The sequence below is a fragment of the Sebastes fasciatus genome, chromosome 12 (genome assembly GCF_043250625.1).
Source record: "Sebastes fasciatus isolate fSebFas1 chromosome 12, fSebFas1.pri, whole genome shotgun sequence".
NCBI classification, from domain to species: Eukaryota; Metazoa; Chordata; class Actinopteri; order Perciformes; family Sebastidae; genus Sebastes; species Sebastes fasciatus.
This window is the reverse complement of record NC_133806.1, coordinates 31,605,288-31,624,248: the sequence shown is the minus strand read 5'-3', so window position 1 is coordinate 31,624,248 and position 18,961 is coordinate 31,605,288. Positions and strand designations below refer to the sequence as shown.

Genomic DNA, 18,961 nt, shown 5'->3' with positions numbered 1-18,961 from the left:
TAATCCAACCCAAGGCCAACTCGATCCTGAAGCTTTATTTAAAAAAAACGCTCTCACTGCGTAGGAGACATTTTCACTTTATTTTTAGTTATTTAAGTAAAACATTCAGAGATCCAACAACTGTCTTTGATTGCCATTTTGGGTCACCAATTTGTGCAGTTTCCACCAGTAGTGATAATCATTGCTCCTCCAGCACACAAATGAATATGCTTTTGCCATTGTTGGGTATGTGAACTAAAGCTGCCTGTTAAATAACCCAGCTAGCATACAGCATACAGTATAGTGTGAAACTTATCATCAATAGAATCAGGAACATGTTTAATGTTGCTGCTGTGGTACCAAAGTGAGACATTTTTTGAAACTTAGTCATCAAACAAGACACACGGTCATTATCTCTGTAACAAGTAGTCATTTCCATGTTTGTGTTTTAGTGCAGATAGCGATCTGAAGTCAGAGGGAAACTCTGCAACTATCATAGTTCACAAATTCACAGTTGATTTTTATTACTGATAATACAAAGGTATAAGGGCTGGACAGTGAGGCTGACAAATGTGACGTGACCTAAGAAAATGTTTGGATCAGCCTAATGAGCCATATTTGTGGAAAGTGTGTATAAAGGCCTTTAGACACCGTGGGCATTTTTTTAGTACGATTAATTCCCACATTAATATATATATTTTTCTGTTTCTTTGTTTTGTATATTTTGTATTTGTCATAGGTACTTTCACACAGAATATTACGCGGCGAAAAAGCAGCGTAATAATTTTCGTAACAAGGTTGATTTTTCTGAGCTTTCGCACCACGAATAAAGGCATCAACCGATCACGGCGTGCGGAACGGACATATTCAAAACATACAATATAGTGTACAACGACATGGACGCTCTGTAGTCTGAACCAAGATGGCAAACTTTATTATTCATAAAGGCAGCACAGACCAGATCCTCTCCTTCCGTTCTTAACTTTCACAATAAAACCCCTAGACATATACACTGCGTAACTGTTTACCAGAGGCAAATTCACACAGAGCAAAAGGAATCCAAATAAAACAGTTTACAGTAGTTTAGGCTATACAATAATTTACCTCAGACAGACTGCCAGACGCTGCTCTGGGTCAATAGGATCCTGGTAGTTGGTTCTCTGCCTGTGCAAATATTCATATCTTTAATTGAAAAAGTGTTGCAACTGTCGCAAATTCGCATCACTGCAAGTATGAATAACTTTTCAAAATATTCGCAGGCAAGAATTTTTGCATTTTCCTGTCATTTATTGGTCACGCCCCCCGTGTGTAAAGGCCTTTAAAGTGATCTTTTTCATCCATATTTTGAGAGATTATTACTGACAGAACTGTCAAATGTGATTTCATTACGACTGAATTACCAACTGGGCAAAGTGGACAAACGTAATGGAATTTCATACAAATATTAGGCTTGCACTTTTAATATTTACACCTAATTGGGTGAGGGTCAAACATACTCACATGTAGTATGTCAGTGTCGTCGTTCTGTGTCATTATTGACCCGGCTGTGTGACTGAGGTGACATATTTTATTCCCTGCAGGGCCAGAGGACAGTATGATCCCCCAGAGATGACTTCCTTTTGATAGCGCGCCCTGAAAGCTTCCTGTCACTTAGTGCAGTTTGACAGCATCATCACAGAGGCCATTGATCCGTTTGCTTGACTCTGCATTATTAAGATGACAACTGTGTGCGTGGGCGCGCGCCGTGTGCGTCCCAACTGTAATGCATGTCTCCAGATCCATTATAACCCGATTAGATTCCCCCCTCTCCTGGAAGTGCTGCTCTGTGACAGAGAGCATAATCTTTAATGGAATTTGTGTGAAATCAAATTATACGAGCATCAATAAACATAACATAATTCAGAAGAGTAAATGGGCTTAATTTATTGGATGGGCAGGCGTAATGGCACCGGTGTGTATAGAATGAAGATGTCAGGGAGACGGGTTCGAGACAGCGGGGCAAAAGGGGTTGACAAATACAACATCGGTGTGTATGCGTGCGTGCGTGCGTGCGTGCGTGCGTGCGTGTGTGTGTTTGTGTTAGCATGTATGACACTTTAAGTGAGAAAGATAAATGTTAACGATGAGGCATAGCAGGGTCTTGTGTGTGTGTGTGTGTGTGTGTGTGTGTGTGTGTGTCCAATATTCGGAGGCAGGAATTTGGAACAGCAGGAAACTGGCAGATTCTTCATCCACATGAGTGGGTAAAGAAAGTTCAACCTTTTATTAGAGAGGACTGTAATTTAATGGGCAGGGTGCACACATGGACCGAGAGAGAGAGATGAAGACATGAGGGTGGCGAGGGAGGAAGAGAGAGAGAGAGAGGACGACAAAGATTAGATTGAGAGACAAATGAAAAGATGGCAAGTAAGAGATGGAGACGGAGAAGGAGATGGAGATGGAGAAGGAGGGGAAAAAAAGGTTGAAAAGGCTGTGGTGAAAACATATTGAGGGATGGGGTGAGAGAGAAAGGGTTGAAGTGTGTGTGTGTGTGTGTGTGTGTGTGTGTGTGCTTTCAAAGGATGGTTTGATGGAGTGGCTCTGCAGCTGTAACAGTCAAGTGTTTGATTGCCCGAGTTGGAATCGTGCAAGGTTGTCATTTTGCGCCTTAACCTTTTTCGAGGGGAGCTTTTCTTTTTTTGGGGTGGGAGGTTAATAATCAAAAATGATCTGCTTCACTAGAGCAGATAAATAGTGTCAAACACAGCTGGGACAGAGAGGGGCTGACTGGCCACCACAGAGCTAAATTGATGGTTGTAGCAGCGGAGGAGACGAGGGGGAAAAAAGAGCCCCCTCGCTCTACTGTATGACATGAATAGACTTCTAGGTGTCGCTTTTTTTTTCTTCTTCTTCTTCTGCTCTGTCGTTTTTGTGACGAGCCGCAGTCAGAAGCCACAGATGTAAAGCGCGTGTCGCACCGAGACGTGGAGGGGGCACGCCGCGGCTGAACCCGACAGAGTGCCTTTACAACAGCCTTTCAATTTACAATCTGAGACGTTGACATTTTTATTCATTATTTTTTTTTTTCCCTTCCTTTCAGTCAGGTTGTGTGTGTTTAAGAAATGCTCGCCACGGTGTTGACTCTGCGTGAGGGATTATGTCATAGTCACACACACACACAGAAAAAAGGCGCGAGCTGTTGAAGACATATGTCATTGTCACATTTTTTCTCTCCTCCTCCCAGAAGGCCTGACTGTTTTTGAAAGATATACTGTCCACAAAAGCCCTTTCTTCTTTATCCCATAAATCTGTTTGTGTGGCGGATAAAAGGAGATGGACTGAGCGGAAAAGAAAAGCAACTCAGTTTACTTTATCATCTTTCACTCTCCCCCCCCCCCCCCCTCAGTCCTCCCCCCGCCCCTCTGCCCTCGCTCCAGCACCAGATTTGTGGCCATAATCGTGGATAACTTACAGTATAATCTTGTTTGTTCCTTTCTTAAATGGAGCGATAACATCTCTCCGGATCATGAGTGGAACGACAGCAGGGGTGGGGTGGGCGGGGGGGAGGGGGAAGAGGAGGAGGGGTCCATGGTGGAGGAAGAAAGGGGGAGGAGGGGTTGGGAGTGGAGCAAATGGGGGAGGTGGGAAAGGATAGAGAGGCTGTTGCACTTCTTTTCTTTATGTGGAAATCCCATAGTGCTGGCGTTTATGACCAGCTGCCTGACTGCTTCCACTCGAGGATTTACAAACCCCCCCCTCTCTCACACACACACACACACACTCAACTGGCAGTGCAGGCGCAGTGTTATCTGGAGAAAGGACACTAATAAATATCTGCAATATAAGAGGTCAGCAAAGGTCGATTGGCGAGGAAGATCCCCTGTCATAATTTGTTTAAGGACCTGCATCCGATAGCTGTTTTGGGGATTGTCAATGTTGTGTGTGGGGGGGGGGGGATTGGGAGGGGGGTTAAATGCAAACAGTTCATTATTAGGTGAAGTGAAATGGGCTTTTGTTTAGATCAGTCACCGCCGTAAGAGCTCCCAGTGACACTGGCCATATAAACTGGGTTAAAAAATCCTTACTGGGAGCACCGGGTCTGTGATGATTGGTGATGTTTATCTTATTAAATACAGTGGAAATCAATTGTAGACGGTGAACCCCATAAACTCGGTTTAGTCCGACTTTTGACTTGTGTGCCTTGGTAAAAAGAAATATTGCATGTGGTAAATTCAAAAGGAAATGTATAAATTTAGTCTGAAATCATAATTGTTATTGTTTACCTTACAATGATCACTGATTTGAGATCAGGGATTATGATTTTGATCTTCATCTTTTGGTACACTAAAGTAATGAAAGTAGTGATGAAGCTGAAAGCAGAGGTGGGTGTGCTCACAGAGCCACAAAGTGATAAATCATTGTCAAAATAGATTGAAACTGTGTAAGCTGCTGAAGCCATATTTCAAATTATATTTTAGGCTAAATAAACCATTCAAACGCTCATTTGATTATCTGAAAAATGCGTTGTTACAAAGCTGAAAACGGTTTATTTTTCTTATGTCATTAAAAGGTGATATATAGAGCAGTACATAATATTGGTACACATTGTGGTAAGTCCACTATTTAGCATTTACAAGCAGACATACGTAAAGTTATGGTTTAAAACGCACCATAATGTAGTTGGAAGCAGATATACACGTTTAAATGAGAACGTATAGATTATTAAACATTTAAAAATGTATGATTAAACTATATGACGATGTGTTATAAACCGTTCATTAAAGGAGACATATCATGCTCATTTTCAGGTTCATATTTGGATTTTGGGTTCTTACTAGAACATGTTTACACGCTTTAATGTTAAGTAAAACACATGATTTATCTCATACTGTCTGTCTGAATATACCTGTATTCATCCTCTGTCTCTTTAACCTCCAGTGTGCTCTGATTGGCTTGCGAGAAAAATATGGTGCACCTTTGCAAAGGTAGTTCTCAAGCTGTGGGCGATATATTCTAATGAGCCTGAGAGTGACATAGTGACATAGGAAGGGGAGACAAATCTGAATGGCTTGTTGAATCACTTGTTTTCTGATCTAGGCAGCCCACAAAAAAGCGACTGGGTTGTCTTATTTCACAATTTGTGAGTTGCTAGACACAACCAGATGTATGAGCACAAGCACTGAAAAAAAGTGAGTTTTTCATGATATGTCCCCTTTAAAGGGGGATTTAAAGTCAAATGTGGTATTTTTTCACATCACAACTGCTGACACATAACTAGAAAATATAAAGAAAAATGTAAAATCTTGGGAAAAAAGAAAATGTTGAGACTTTCTTTCTGCTATTTGTAATTGCAATGATGAAAATGCTATAAACTTAATTCTTAATCATTTTTGTTTTTTTATTTATTTGGGGGAATAAAACCATGTATCTTATAACGCATTTATTTTGAATATAGCGTGATGTTCCTGCGCAAAAGTAATGTGAGGCGTGGCTGAAGCTGCACACTTATTAAAGCCTGTTGTTTATGCCCCCTGATCCTGTCCTCCCAGGATCAGGGGGCATAAACAACAGCTCTGGGCATAAAGGACAGCTCTGAGATGCAGATCCCTCATCAGGAGGGCTATAGAAATGTACGCCTTGTTAATTATTTAAAGGGCCGCGCAGGCTCAGAAGCTTTACCGATAAAGGCGATCAGAGATGAGGGGTTGTTTGCTCACTGTCGGTGAAGAGACGCGATAAAGAAGACCCCAGTCTTGTGTCTGCCTGCCTTTACACGTTCCCAGACCCGAACCTCTACCGTGTTCGGGGGTGTGGCTGATGGATGGGCCTGCATTTCCCAAGCTTGGGAGTCTCCCTCCATAAACACACACCCATCCCCCTGTCCTCGCTGCCTACCTCCCCTCTCCCCCCCAGCTTGGACAGGTGATACAAGTGTATATTTATTTATTTCCTTTAATACTCTTCTTTATCTCCTTCGCTGCTAGTAGGCCTGTGAGATTGATCAATATTTAATTTTCTGGGAGAAGGAGTGGGGAGGAATCAGGGCTGCAGTGACACTCTGGAAGGAAATCTTCCTCCACACGCCAGCTGCATCCTCACATCCTCTCCCTCATCTCTTGTCTCATCCCATCCCTCTATCTCCCCGACATCTTCTCTTTCACACCTCCTTCCTGTTACTCTGTTAACCACTGTTTCTCCATGCTGAACAAAAGCGTCTGATCGTCCCCCTGGTAGGGAAAAAAAAAACAGCGACTGAGGTTAACCTCTAATGTAATGAAGGATCATAAAGGGAGTTGCTGTGCCCTCTTGCAGGAAGGCCTTGCTATGAACAGGGCCCTTTGGTGACCTTTGATCCCATATGGTCATTGCCCAGTGCTTGGATGTGCCCTTTTAATGACAGAGCAGTCTAATCAATGGATCATTTTTCACTTTGGAGACTGGGAGGTCTAGCCTTTATGCCATAAGCAGAGGAGAAGAACACAATGGGAAAGATTGTTCAATATGATCTTCTTTCTATGTCTCCATCTGTATCTGGTGGCGATCTTAGAAGATGCTGACACTTGTGATGTGCGAAAGCCCTGAAGTTGCATCGGGGAAAAAATAAAGGATGAGCGGTGACGGAGCAAAAAACGCTGCATTGCTTTGGTTTGAAAATGAGAAATCGGAGGCCTGCCAATAAAGCCTTGAGACAAGTGCTTAGTCAGGTTCAACTAATCATGTGTTTTTGTCGATGTATTTGAAGCGAGCGAATTGTCGTCGGTGACATGAACCATTATTATCTTGACCCTTGAGCCCTGTTTAATTAACCCATTCGTTTGATTTAACACCAACATCTTTTCTGCGCTTTTTTCTTCTTTTGGACATGCAGATGTTGCACACTGGAAAGTATCAAAATGTCTATGTTAAATGGCTTTAAATCGTTTGATACAAATCAGAGTCTAATCTCACTTTAGGCATCAAAGGGGGGCGAGCACGTGTTGCGGAAAAGAAGGCTATTTTTTCCTTTCTCATGCCAGTTTACAGAAGAATGTTAAACGCCTCTCTGTGGATTGAACACATTCTCGCAGTTACTTAAAAGAAAGACGAAGCATCCCCGTTTTCCTCCTCGCATTATCAGCGCTGCCGTACAGTAGATGATCATGAAAGGGAGCTGATAGTTTTGACTGCAGGCCATCCAGGCTCTCTCCAGATAGAGGGCAGTGCCACCGCGGCTCTCATTATACCCCCCCTTCCCTTCCCTTTGCCCCTCCTGGTAATCGCCACCATAAGGATGAAGGAATTTCTCAGCACATGCTGGTGGTTTTTTCTGGCTCGTTTCAACCTCTGCTTCCCATTGAGCGGCGAGGAATTTAAATTTTCATACAAAGCGAGGAGAAATTACTCTCGCAGAGTTGTTCCTGTCTCAGAATGTCTGGCTCGCTTTGAAATATCCCCCTCCCAAGACTTTGAAATCGGGTGATAAAATGTTATCAGGAGGGCAAAAATAGAGGGTGGGAGCTATTCTTTTATAGGTCTCTCAGTCTCTGTGAAGTGGCAGCAGCCAGTTTTAGCTCTGTCTATCTGTGATCCACATAGCTGACTAATAGTGTTGTGCAGCATGTGGTCTCTGGGGCTTCAGACCAGGTGTTGGTGTTAATGCTGGAGCCCTCACAACACCTGTTAGGGCCAGCTTCAGCATCCGCACAGACGTCTGCTCTGGTTAGCCTGCTTAACCAACATGACTTACTCTCTCTGATACATTCAGTAATCTAGAAATCATTACAGAGGACGCCATACTGCCAATTGAAAACCTTTTCATTAAATTCATTATTACTATGATATGGTTTCAATTTCATCAAGTAACATGAGCAGTTCATTTCATTTGATTGCATGAAATTAAATATAAAATATTAGAGTGGTATTAAGTGGAATGACAGCCTACAAAGTCTGCGTGAGATGTGGTTGAAAATGTTCTATTTTCAAGACTATTGTTTCTAACCTCAAGGATAACCCATATGGCCTTTGCAGAAGCAATTCATAGGAGCTAAGGATGCTAATTTTGAAAAAAAATTCTTAACCGATAACCAACCCCCGTTAACGGATTATTAACCGTTAACTGACAAGATTTGTGCCTTGCATGCAGCGGTGCGCCAGCTGCAGTGTACGAGCACAACAGACAACTGAGTCCCCAGTTCACCGTCAGGAGAGTTACTGTAGCAGCTGCGATGCTGCGTGTAGTGTCGCGGACATGCAGCCACTTTCCCAGTAAAAGTCTCCACCGCACATTTAGTTTAGTTTAGCAGGTTGTCAGCTGTGTGTCTGCACGGCATAACTTTAGCGAGTGTCCGACAAACAGTGTGTGTGTTTGTGCTACGTTAGCGGGCTGCTAACGGTCTGCTAGCGGTCTGTCGAGCACGAAGTTACCGGCAATGCTAGAGCTTAGCATTGCCGGTAACTTCGTGCTCGACAGACCGCGTGTGTGTGTTGGCGGTGAGTGTGAGGTTGTTGATGGTGTTATAGCTGTGAACGTAGGTGTAGCAGTGTGTGTACAGTTTATTTGTGGGTGAATAAATGCTACAACTCCTCCGCTCCGCACCGCTCAAGCAAGCTCGAGAGACCGAAGTCAACTTCCTGTATCCTGCAACTCCAGCTCCGCCTCTTAAGGTGGGCTGTTAAGGTGGACAAGCTTTTTTCCATAAAGTGACGAGCTGCTCCTCTGAGCCGCTCAGCTTTTTAATTAATTTTTTATATTTCTTTTAACTGTTTAACCAATAGTGTTAATCGGTTAAAATGCTTAATGTCGGTTAACGGTTAAACGGTTAATTATCAACATCCCTAGTAGGAGCATTTTCTGCCACCTCTATATAGTTGAAGGTGCAGTGTGTAGGATTTGGCAGCATCTAGCGGTGAGGTTGCAAAGTGCAACCAACTGGAACTTCTCCAGTGTGCCAAGTGTGTCGGAGAACTATGGTGGCCGACGCAAAAATGTAAAAAGGAGAGGGTCCTCTTCATGGAGTTCGTTATACTGCACGAGTATGTACTGTAGATATATACGGCTCATTCGGTAACAAAAACACGATTCTTATTTCAAGTGATTATATATTAAAGAAAACATACATATAAAAAGGGACATATCATGCTCATTTTCAGGTTCATACTTGTATTTTGGGTTTCTACTAGAACATGTTTACATGCTTTAATGTTCAAAAAACACCTTATCTTTCTCATACTGTCTGTCTGAATATACCTGTATTCACTCTCTGTCTGAAACGCTCCGTTTTAGCGCCTGTCTCTTAAAGACCCCCTCCTGAAAAAGCCCAGTCTGCTCTAATTTGCATGCGAGAAAAATATGGCATTATATTATTATGATTAATATAAGGCTTGCGTGACCACGAGAGGTTGCTTGCCCGGAAAATGACATTTAAACAAAACAGCCAGCGCTGTTGTTTTCTAGTGAAAACAGTCTTGCTTGATCCTCAATGCTGTATTTTGTTTATATAAAGTGCCACGGTCCCAGGTTATCATTTGTCCTATTGATTGGTTGGACAAATGTCAAGTGGACGGGTCTCATCTAATATGAACCCTGTCATAGGGCAAACGTCAGGGAGAGAAAGAAAAGATAGAGAAGGGAGGAGGAAGGAGTCATTTGATATTTGGCATGATGCAAATATAGCAGGATTTGTTGTAAACCGTGATGGATAGTGAATGATAACACATTTGTGTTACACTAGACACTCGTTTGTGTCTGCGTTTAACCGAAATTAACTGAAACCAACGCAGAGCGGGGAGTCGTCAGTGCTTGGTCGACGCAAGAGGACGCACTTTGTCCAAGTTGTCCCCCTTAACACTTCCTCTTGATTTGAAGTTGCCCTCAAAAATAGAGCAAAAAGAGAGCTAGTGGGAAGATAATGCCACTGTTAGACATCATCAGAAGACAACAGAGTGGGACTGCACTCTGCTTTATCTCAGAGACCATGAGAAGGGTCGAGAGCGAGGGCGAATGAAAGAAATTTGACACAGGGTGGAACACGGTTGACTCCAATAACCAACCACACAGAGAAAGGAGAATTCCCCCGTTGGAAAAAGGGTGTATTAAATCATATTCAACGCTCCACAACTTGCCCTTTTGCCTCTTCTCTCAGGTATCATTATGTGACCCGCAGCAGCAGCCACACACAGCTTTACAAGATGTTATGACCTCTTAAACAGTGGCACTTTAAAAGTATTCCTCTCCCGCTCAGTGGTCCACAGAGGCCAAGTTCTTGCCAGGGATTATCAAAGTTAACAGGATTTTAATGGGCCCGGGGAGACTGGTAAAGACCCTACCAGGGCCAGGTAGCGCCGTTCTCCTGCTACCCCTCTCGCTCCCTAATGCAGTCAGGCTGCACACCCGAGCACCAGCTAAATAATAAACAGATGGCCACTACCAAATATAGCCAGCCCCAGTTCAAACTACAAAGGGACCCCGAAATGAAATGATAGGGTTATTAAAGGAGAGATACAATTTGCAGGTCAAAATGTAATGGTAACCCTTCACTGTGCAAATTGAAAATTAACCTTTTTTGGTGGCACTGAATCATTCACAGCTGATGTCGTACACGCACGGCAGGCACAGCAGAAAAAACTGTAGGGGGAGAAGAGGGGAGGAAATCGGTGGTGATGAAGTCTGATCATATTTATTACTCTGGGCTCTCATTTGTCTCCACTCTTCAGGAAACAGAAAAATCAGGAATGAGACGGAGCGCTGAGAGAGCAGCACATTTTGTGCCTCCCATTTTATTTCCACCGCATATCACTTTTAAAAAGTCTGCTTAACGCCGCGCTGATCATAACTCAGCCTTTTTCTGCGTGGCTATAAGGTACCAGAGGTAAACTTCTGGAACACAAAATGCCACTCATTTTTCATCTGATTATTATGGAATCCAAAAACAAAACGAGTCAAGGTCCAGTGTATTTTTCCTCCTGGATTAATGCATTTATACAAATAGGCTGGCCTCTTTTTCGCCGTTCCTCGGCCATTAATCCATCCCCCCCTAAACCCCTCTCTGCGAGAAACGGCTTATGACGCTAACCTTGTCATATTCAGCAGCTGTCAGCGAAAAAGGCCACTGTACCGGGCCAAAGCTGGTAAAGTGGCCTATTCATTATCCTAATCTCATTAGTTAAGATCTGTTAAGTAGAGACCGGTTTTAATGCATGCTTTTCCCTTTTAATTATTGACCATAAATACATTGGAGTGCATTAGGGTCCCGGGGCGAAGAGCAGAGCGGCTCCTGATAGATTAGGGGACAGGCACATTATCTAAATGTATATATCTAACTAATCATGCGTCGGCCGTGCGAGCGCCGTGACATCAATTGCAGTTTGACATTTGACCCCGGGGCCGCGGCCCCTCGGAGGTCCGGTCACGTGATGCGGTCAGAGAGAAGAGAGAAACTGACGTCATGATTGCAGCAAGGCTCAAGAACGCAGCCCCCCCCCCCCCAACACACACACTTTCTTTCCCGTAATGATTAAGACCACGGTGTTATTTCTGAATGCTAACAGATTATTTCTAAATTGCTTCACGGTTAATCATGTTACAGATTAAATCATTTGGGGATTAGCTTTGAATACATGAATAAGCACTGTACTGTGCTGTATGTCTACCTGGTGATCTCATGTTGAGGAGACGCAGGAGAGAAAATGAGGGAAGAAGGGGGAGAAGGTCTATCTCTCTTGTCTCTCCTTTCTCCTGCTTCTTTGCTTTTTGTCACTTTTGCTTTCCATCTGTCGAAGCATTTTCTCTCTCTCTCTCTCTCTCTCTCTCTCTCTCTCTCTCTCTCTCTCTCTCTCTCTCTCTCTCTCTCTCCTCCTGTAACACACACACACACACACACACACACACACACACACACACACACACTCATTCATTCTCTCAGTGATGAGGGAGAGAAGTGCTCCGTTCGCCACACAGAGGGGCTCTTTTACAGTTGTGAGAGGCTATTGTGTAAAACAAGAGCGAGGGCATGCTCCTTTACAAGTATCATCCCAGCTGAGCATCATCCCAGCCTCTCTGTGTGTGTGTGTGTGTGTGTGTGTGTGTGTCTTATATACACTTTATTCTCTATCTGCAAGCACATGGAGGTATATTCAATATCCAGGTATTCAGTTTTTATCATTTTGATATCAAATGGTTCAAGATGAGCCTGATGCACATCATTATGATTTATATATTTAACCGTATTTTATTTTTATACGGTTTTGATGAATCTATTTCAAGATAAGGTCCTCACAATGATGGATCATGATTGGCCAACTTGCTTGGCCTTTTTCAAATTAGGTAATTTAGGTTCCTCAGTTTAAATGCTGTCCTGATTCTTTGGTGAGCCAATCCCGATCTAGACCAGCTGTGATGCGTTCACGCATTAACGCAATTTGCAATTTTCAGGTTTTCTCGGTTTTAAAGATACTGGCATCGTATGAAACTAGAAAATCTAATGAATCAATTGGTACCAACCATGTCATGCTAGCTTGTTGTGAAGGAGTCTAAATAACGCTCCAAATTTACGCTAAATTTTGGCGAAGAAAAACTGTCATGGCTATTTTCAAAGGGGTCCCTTGACCTCCGACCTCCAGATATGTGAATGTAAATGGGTTCTATGTGTACCCACGAGTCTCCCCCTTACAGACATGCCCACTTTATGATAATCACATGCAGTTTGGGGGCAAGTCATAGTCAAGTCAGCTCACTGACACACTGACAGCTGTTGTTGCCTGTTGGGCTGCAGTTTGACATGTTATGATCTGAGCACATTTGTTTATTCTAAATGCAGTACCTGTGAGGGTTTCTGGACAATATCTGTCATTGTTTTGTGTTGTTAATTGACTTCTAATAATAATTATATACATACATTTGCATAAAGCAGCATATTTGCCCACTCCCATGTTGATAAGAGTATTAAAAACTTGACAAATCTCCCTTTAAGGTACATTTTGAACAGATAAAAAATGTGTGATTAATCACAATTAACTATGGACAATCATGCGATTAATCGCGGTTAAATATTTTAATCGATTGACAGCCCTAATAAAATCATCAGTATAAAGTTAATAATCAATTGAATAAAAACAATACATAGAGTGTAAAAAGGGCCCCTTTAAACTCAAGCCCTCACCTTCACTTTACCCACCGTTTTGCAGGTTGACTTACTGTAAATCTTTTGCACATAAATATGATCAAAATATGTATTTTTTTAATCACGCATCACGCTATCCAGCTAATGCATAACAAAGGAAAACATTTATACTTGTTAATGCAGCAGCAGGCTCCAGAGCAGCTGTTGAACTCCACAGCACAATCATCCCCTCCCTCCATATCCAGTCAGAGACACACAGAATAACGACTATTGTCTCGTCCAGCAGATATCCGTAACAGCATACAGTGTGTTTGTGTGTGAAATAAGAGCCTCAGTGTTACTTAGCCTTAATGACTGGCTATAGCAAAGTCACCAGTCACAGTGTGGGTAATGTAAGTAATGTGGATTCTGTGCATCTCTGCTCTTGGGATCTTACAATAACACTCAGTTTGGTCCCCTATAGCGGCGTATTTGCGTCACTGTGTGTCATTTTCACATATAGTCAATTCAGGTAGAAATAATTGCTGTTTTTAAAACGTTTTTTATAAATCCTGCAGAATTCTATCAACTCATACAAACATAAATTGCAGTTGTTTTCACGTGAGTGGGGATGCACCGATCCAACTTTTTCAGTCCCGATACCGATAGTGATACCTGGGCTTTGGGTATCGGTATGTTTGGTTAATAAGCTGTATGCCTCACTGTGTGGAAGTAACTGGGATCATTCTGTTATGTGTAAGGCAACATCAGGTTAACTTTGTAAAACAAAATGTAACAAATAAATACATGCAGTAGATATAAATTTACAGAATTATTATTTATTATTAAAATAATAAATTGTAAACCAGCAACTTGGTAAAAAATCTTTTCAATTTAAGTGTAAACCTTTTAAATGCAGCAACAAATTGGTCAAAACTTAAACAGGAATTCCAGTATATAATGTATATAGTATATAAACATAGAAATGAATTGGATAGATTGACCCCGTTGTCACCGATACACCAGCTTATTTGTCAGTATCAGCCCCGATATCCGATCCGGTATCGGTGCATCCCGACACGTGAGGCGAACATCATGCTTCTGCAGCCTTTTCTCAATAACTTCCAGCATGTGTACGTTTAATAAGCTGCTAAAAGGATTATGAGTTTCCATTGTGCATTGAGATCTCTGGTAGAAATTACACACCGTGTCTGCAAAAATGCAGTAATCACTGTCCTCTTTTCTCATGCTAAACACAGGTGATGCATCCGCTGTGTTTCCCTTTTGAATCTATTTCATTACTGCGTGTATGACAACATTCCTTCCATCCCCTGCTTCATCATTATCAGGCTGCTCCATACACTGCGGCGGTCTATTTCAACCCAGGCAATTATTGCCGGGCTAACATGTATGGATGGATGTCTGAGAGCGGCAGGTCATAACAGTCATATTGTATCGGCCATATTAGCGAGTCAATAAGAGCCCAGGGCAGGTTGATTTAATTACAGCAGTAGGCTGATTAGACCGCTCTCCCTGGAGTAAGTACAGACTATATGTCATAATCATAACAATGGGGCGAATTATGAACGGGTCAAAGCAATATCCCTTTGTGGTTTGTCATTGCTAATCATTCTGGTGAATTATTGCGTGCTGATGTGTGGAAGTCGCGCCGTGCCTGCGGTGTTGATTTTATTGGGTTTTGACAAATTGTAAAGAGAATGAAAAATGCAGCTTTTATCTGAATACTGGGATAGAAAAAAAACACATTTTAACTTAGTTAAATGTTTGTTAAATGCAAAGTTATTTTTTTCTTTCTTTCTTCCCTATTAAAAATTAATAGACACGTGCAGTAAATATACAGCCGAGCTGCAACGACACCCCGAGGCTTACATATTCATATCTCCTGAAAGCATGCTGGGAAAAACCCCCCAAAAAACAACAGAAATAATTTTCTCTGTAATATTCCAAGACTTAATGAACTATCCCAATCAAAGCAAACTTGACATTTAGTCACTTTCTTAAAATCCGTAAATAAATAAATGAATAAGGTTAATGTTTGTGTTGTCTTTTGTTTTATATTAAGGGTTACACCCCAAACCCGAGCACATATCACGACGCAAAAATAATTAATTTGGGAACGTTATTTAGACATAATTTACATATAAATGTGTTTTGTATTAAAATAAGGAAACAATACAAATACACCATAGTGATAAATGACACCCTCAAGACTAAAATTTACAATTAAAATGTTAAACATGCTGATTGTATTCAAGAACAATTTCTTCTTGACCTTTCGTTATTCAGAGAACGTTTGGGCCTCAAATGAAATTTCACTTTTCATCATATATAACTACATTACAAAACCTTCGGGTAACACTGTGCTTTGTGGTGATATTAATAATGTAATATATGGGGCAATACAACTGATTAATATTGTAATCAGAGGTGGGAAGTATTAAGTACATTTACTCAAGTAGTGTACTTTTTTTAAGTGCTTGTACCTCGAGTCGCCTATATTCAATTTATGCTACTTTATACTTCTATTCCGTTACATATTAGAGGGATATATTTTACTTTTTACTCCACTACATTTATTTAATTGCTGTAGTTACTAGTTACTTTTGATTTACATGCAAAACATGGTTAACTTGTTATATTATGATGCATTATTACAAATGAAAGGCCCTGCACAGCCTCACAGGTGTTCTCAGTCACTGTGGCTGCTCGGACCTGCTCAGGTTGGAGCTGTGCAGACGAGCTCTGCTGGGATTTAGGTGAGGTCATCATGCACTAATCAGAATAATACATTGTAATTGAGCTGCAATAAAACTAAGAGGAGAGCCCGAAACATATTTTTGTATCTTTCCTAGGGCTGGGCGATATAGAGAAAATCAAATATCACAATATTTTTGACCGAATACGTCGATATGGATATTGTGACGATATAGTAGGGTTGACTATTGGTGCTTTTACAAAATATTTTGACAATGAGATTTTTTGATAAATAATCATTAGTAATGTGCCTATAGTGACTAAGTGGGTAAAGAAAAATAATAGAACAGCTAGAACAGTCTGGTGAGTTCAGGAAATAACATCACTTTACTGTAACGCAGCCTTTAAAACCAGGAAAAGACAAAACTTATACCACAATACGATATCCAAAATCTAAGACGAAAGCTAGTCTCATATCATAATATCGATATATTATCGATTTATTGCCCAGCCCTATCTCTCCCCCAACAATTACTTGTGTGTTCAAATAAATATCTTGCTTGCATATGAGTATGAAAAAACATCTTTCAGGACCTTAGGGGCTCCATAATTTAACACTATAATTTTTCATAGTGAGTACATTTACTTTAGATAGTTACCTTAATGATAATACTGCTAATTTTGAATGCAGGGCCTTTACTTGTAACAGAGTTTTTTACACTGTGGCATACTGCTACTTTTACTTAAGTAAAGCATCTGAGTACTTCTGATTGTCTTCTTTATTTCATACTTTGATTATAATGTGCAAAAATGTAGGGACAGATGAAACTAAAAGAACTTTTCTGACATCTGTCTAGAAATATCTTTTATGTAAAACTTATAAAACTTGTACAGAACAAGTAGGCTTGTGACCAAATATTCTTCTTAGCTATTATTCTGCATACATAAATCTCTTATGTAGAGATTAAAATAAATAAAGCCCTTATCATAGTATCCCCAGCTCTAACACAAGTTGTTGTTTCCATCATATAAATTAATGTATAAATGTATAGCTCCAATTTAGATTCCCTGGATTACATGTGAAGGATATCTGGACCACCAACATCCCATTTATGCTCTCAGAGGCAGATGTGTCGCGCCCTATCCACACGGTGGCAGCAAAGTAACAGACGTGTCTGAATTACTTTCTGTGTGTCCCTTTGTGTTTGTGTGTGTGTGTGTGTGTGTGTGTGTTTGGGGATGTGTTTGCACATGTGTGTACCATCACATGTTTGACAGCGCTGATCTGACCCGCGCTAATGAATGCTGCCGACGTGGCTGACACAGAGTGACACCGGGACAAGAAAAAGACCCTCTTCTCTCCAACGCCTCCATCTCTGGGCCTTTAAATAGCCCCGCGCAGCCTGCTGCATGTTTATTAGTCATGTATCAGACGAGCGGCTGATGGACGCGGATGCTCATTACCAGTTAGCGTTGCTTCAGAAGAGACCAATCTGCGCCCTGTGAGGGTCATCACTCAGGAGCAAACAGGCCTGACACGGGCAGGAGTTGAACTTGAATAGAAATGATATTTTAACTGGATGAAAAGGCGGCTTTCATTGACAGGAAAAATGTTCCTGATCAGATCAGTGTGCATGCAGTATAATAGGCATATTGTGCAGATTGTTCCCATGAGAGTTTTGACTAATAATAACGTCCCTGTCCTTTCCTTTACCCGCCTCTCCAGGTATTTTCTCAGTGGGTTAGGTTACCTTACATCTGCATAAGTAGCACACATCCCTTTTTTTTTCTATATTGAGATATCTGATATTTTGGCAATTGTGCAGTGTGACATACGCAGGCCTGGGAGACAGACCTGCTCTCGCCTTCCACGCATGACATCACCATGTCTGCTCTTAATTAAAAGACACAAATTGGCAGTTGCGGGAAATATGAGCAAAATATTTGAATTTCAATCACTATTACATTTCCCTTATTTCACACACGCTGCGTCCGTGGAATGTGCCACAGTGCTGCATATCCAACGGTGGGATCAGTCAGTGAGCATTAGGCCTGGGAGCACAGCAGACAGGAGAGGGCTGCATACAGCTCACACAGGGACTGAAGAAATAGTCAGGTAGTACAGTCTGCCTGGAGCAGCAGGTTCTTTTTATGCAGAGGTCAGATGTTAAATAGAAATACAGAGTTGTAGCTAATTGGAACATAAAAATGGTTAACTTAGGAAAAATCTGATTGTCTGTTCTCAACAAATGCTTGGTGATGCTAATTCAAACTAGAGGTTCAGGTTCAGGTGACTTTATTTGTACCCGTAGGTAGATTTGTTTTCCACGATGACATCCGTATTGACAATAAATTAAGCGGTAGAGCACAGACAAAAGACAGACACACCAAAAACATGACAAAGAGTACTCAAAGGCTTATTGGGATCAGGACCCAGCAAAAAGACCACAAGAACAATATAAAAAAAACACTGAAATATCAGGACAAAAGACACAATAAAATAGGATAAACTTTCCATAAATATGTGCAAATGTTGCTTATTTAAATGAACAATTGCAGCTGGAACAAAGCTGTTCCTGTAGTGCTTTGTTTTACACCTTGGGACCCTAAACCTCCGACCGGATGGGAGAGGCTGGAACTCACCAGATATAGCTGGCTATCCGCTGTAACTGCCTGGTATACAGGGACTCTAATCTCAGCTGTGAGTCACCAATCAGCCGACTGGACCATTTAACAATCTGACTCAGTCTATTTCTGTCCCTTCAGAGGCATATCATCAAACCATGACACTAGAGGAAAAGGATAAAACTACATCCACCCATTAATGTGACAGGTGATAATGACTGTGTCCTCCACCAGATGGTGCAAGGCCTCATAACACATAAGTCTTCCTTTATGCAAACATACATTTTTTTGAGGCAAACCATATCTAAATCATCTTTGTTTAAAAAAAAAAAAAAAGACATAATAGTGCTCTCCTCTTCTCCTACTCCTATATGAGCTGATCATGAACATTTGCAGTCCTCATACTTTAGGTATGTTAAAGATATCAGTGGTTTTCCAAGTGGGGTCCTTGAGGGGTTTCCAGGGGGTCCCTAGCAAAACGGGAATAATTTATTTTCACAATAATTCCATCCATAATTAGCACAAAGACAGAATGTGTGACTATTTTGGTCATGGGTGTCATATACTTTCTATAATAAAACATACAA

The 18,961-nt window shown here is 41.4% G+C and overlaps 1 protein-coding gene and 1 long non-coding RNA gene across 2 annotated transcripts in view; both read left to right on the top strand.

Annotated features, from left to right (window-relative positions):
* Positions 1-18,961, top strand: part of LOC141779734 (nuclear factor of activated T-cells, cytoplasmic 1-like) — a 151,304-nt gene that overhangs the window by 46,615 nt on the left and 85,728 nt on the right. The window lies entirely within an intron of this gene.
* Positions 3,713-18,961, top strand: part of LOC141779735 (uncharacterized) — a 100,977-nt gene continuing 85,728 nt past the window's right edge. Inside the window, exon 1 of the long non-coding RNA XR_012596413.1 lies at positions 3,713-3,749. This is a non-coding gene — a long non-coding RNA (uncharacterized LOC141779735). The remainder of the gene's footprint in view (positions 3,750-18,961) is intronic.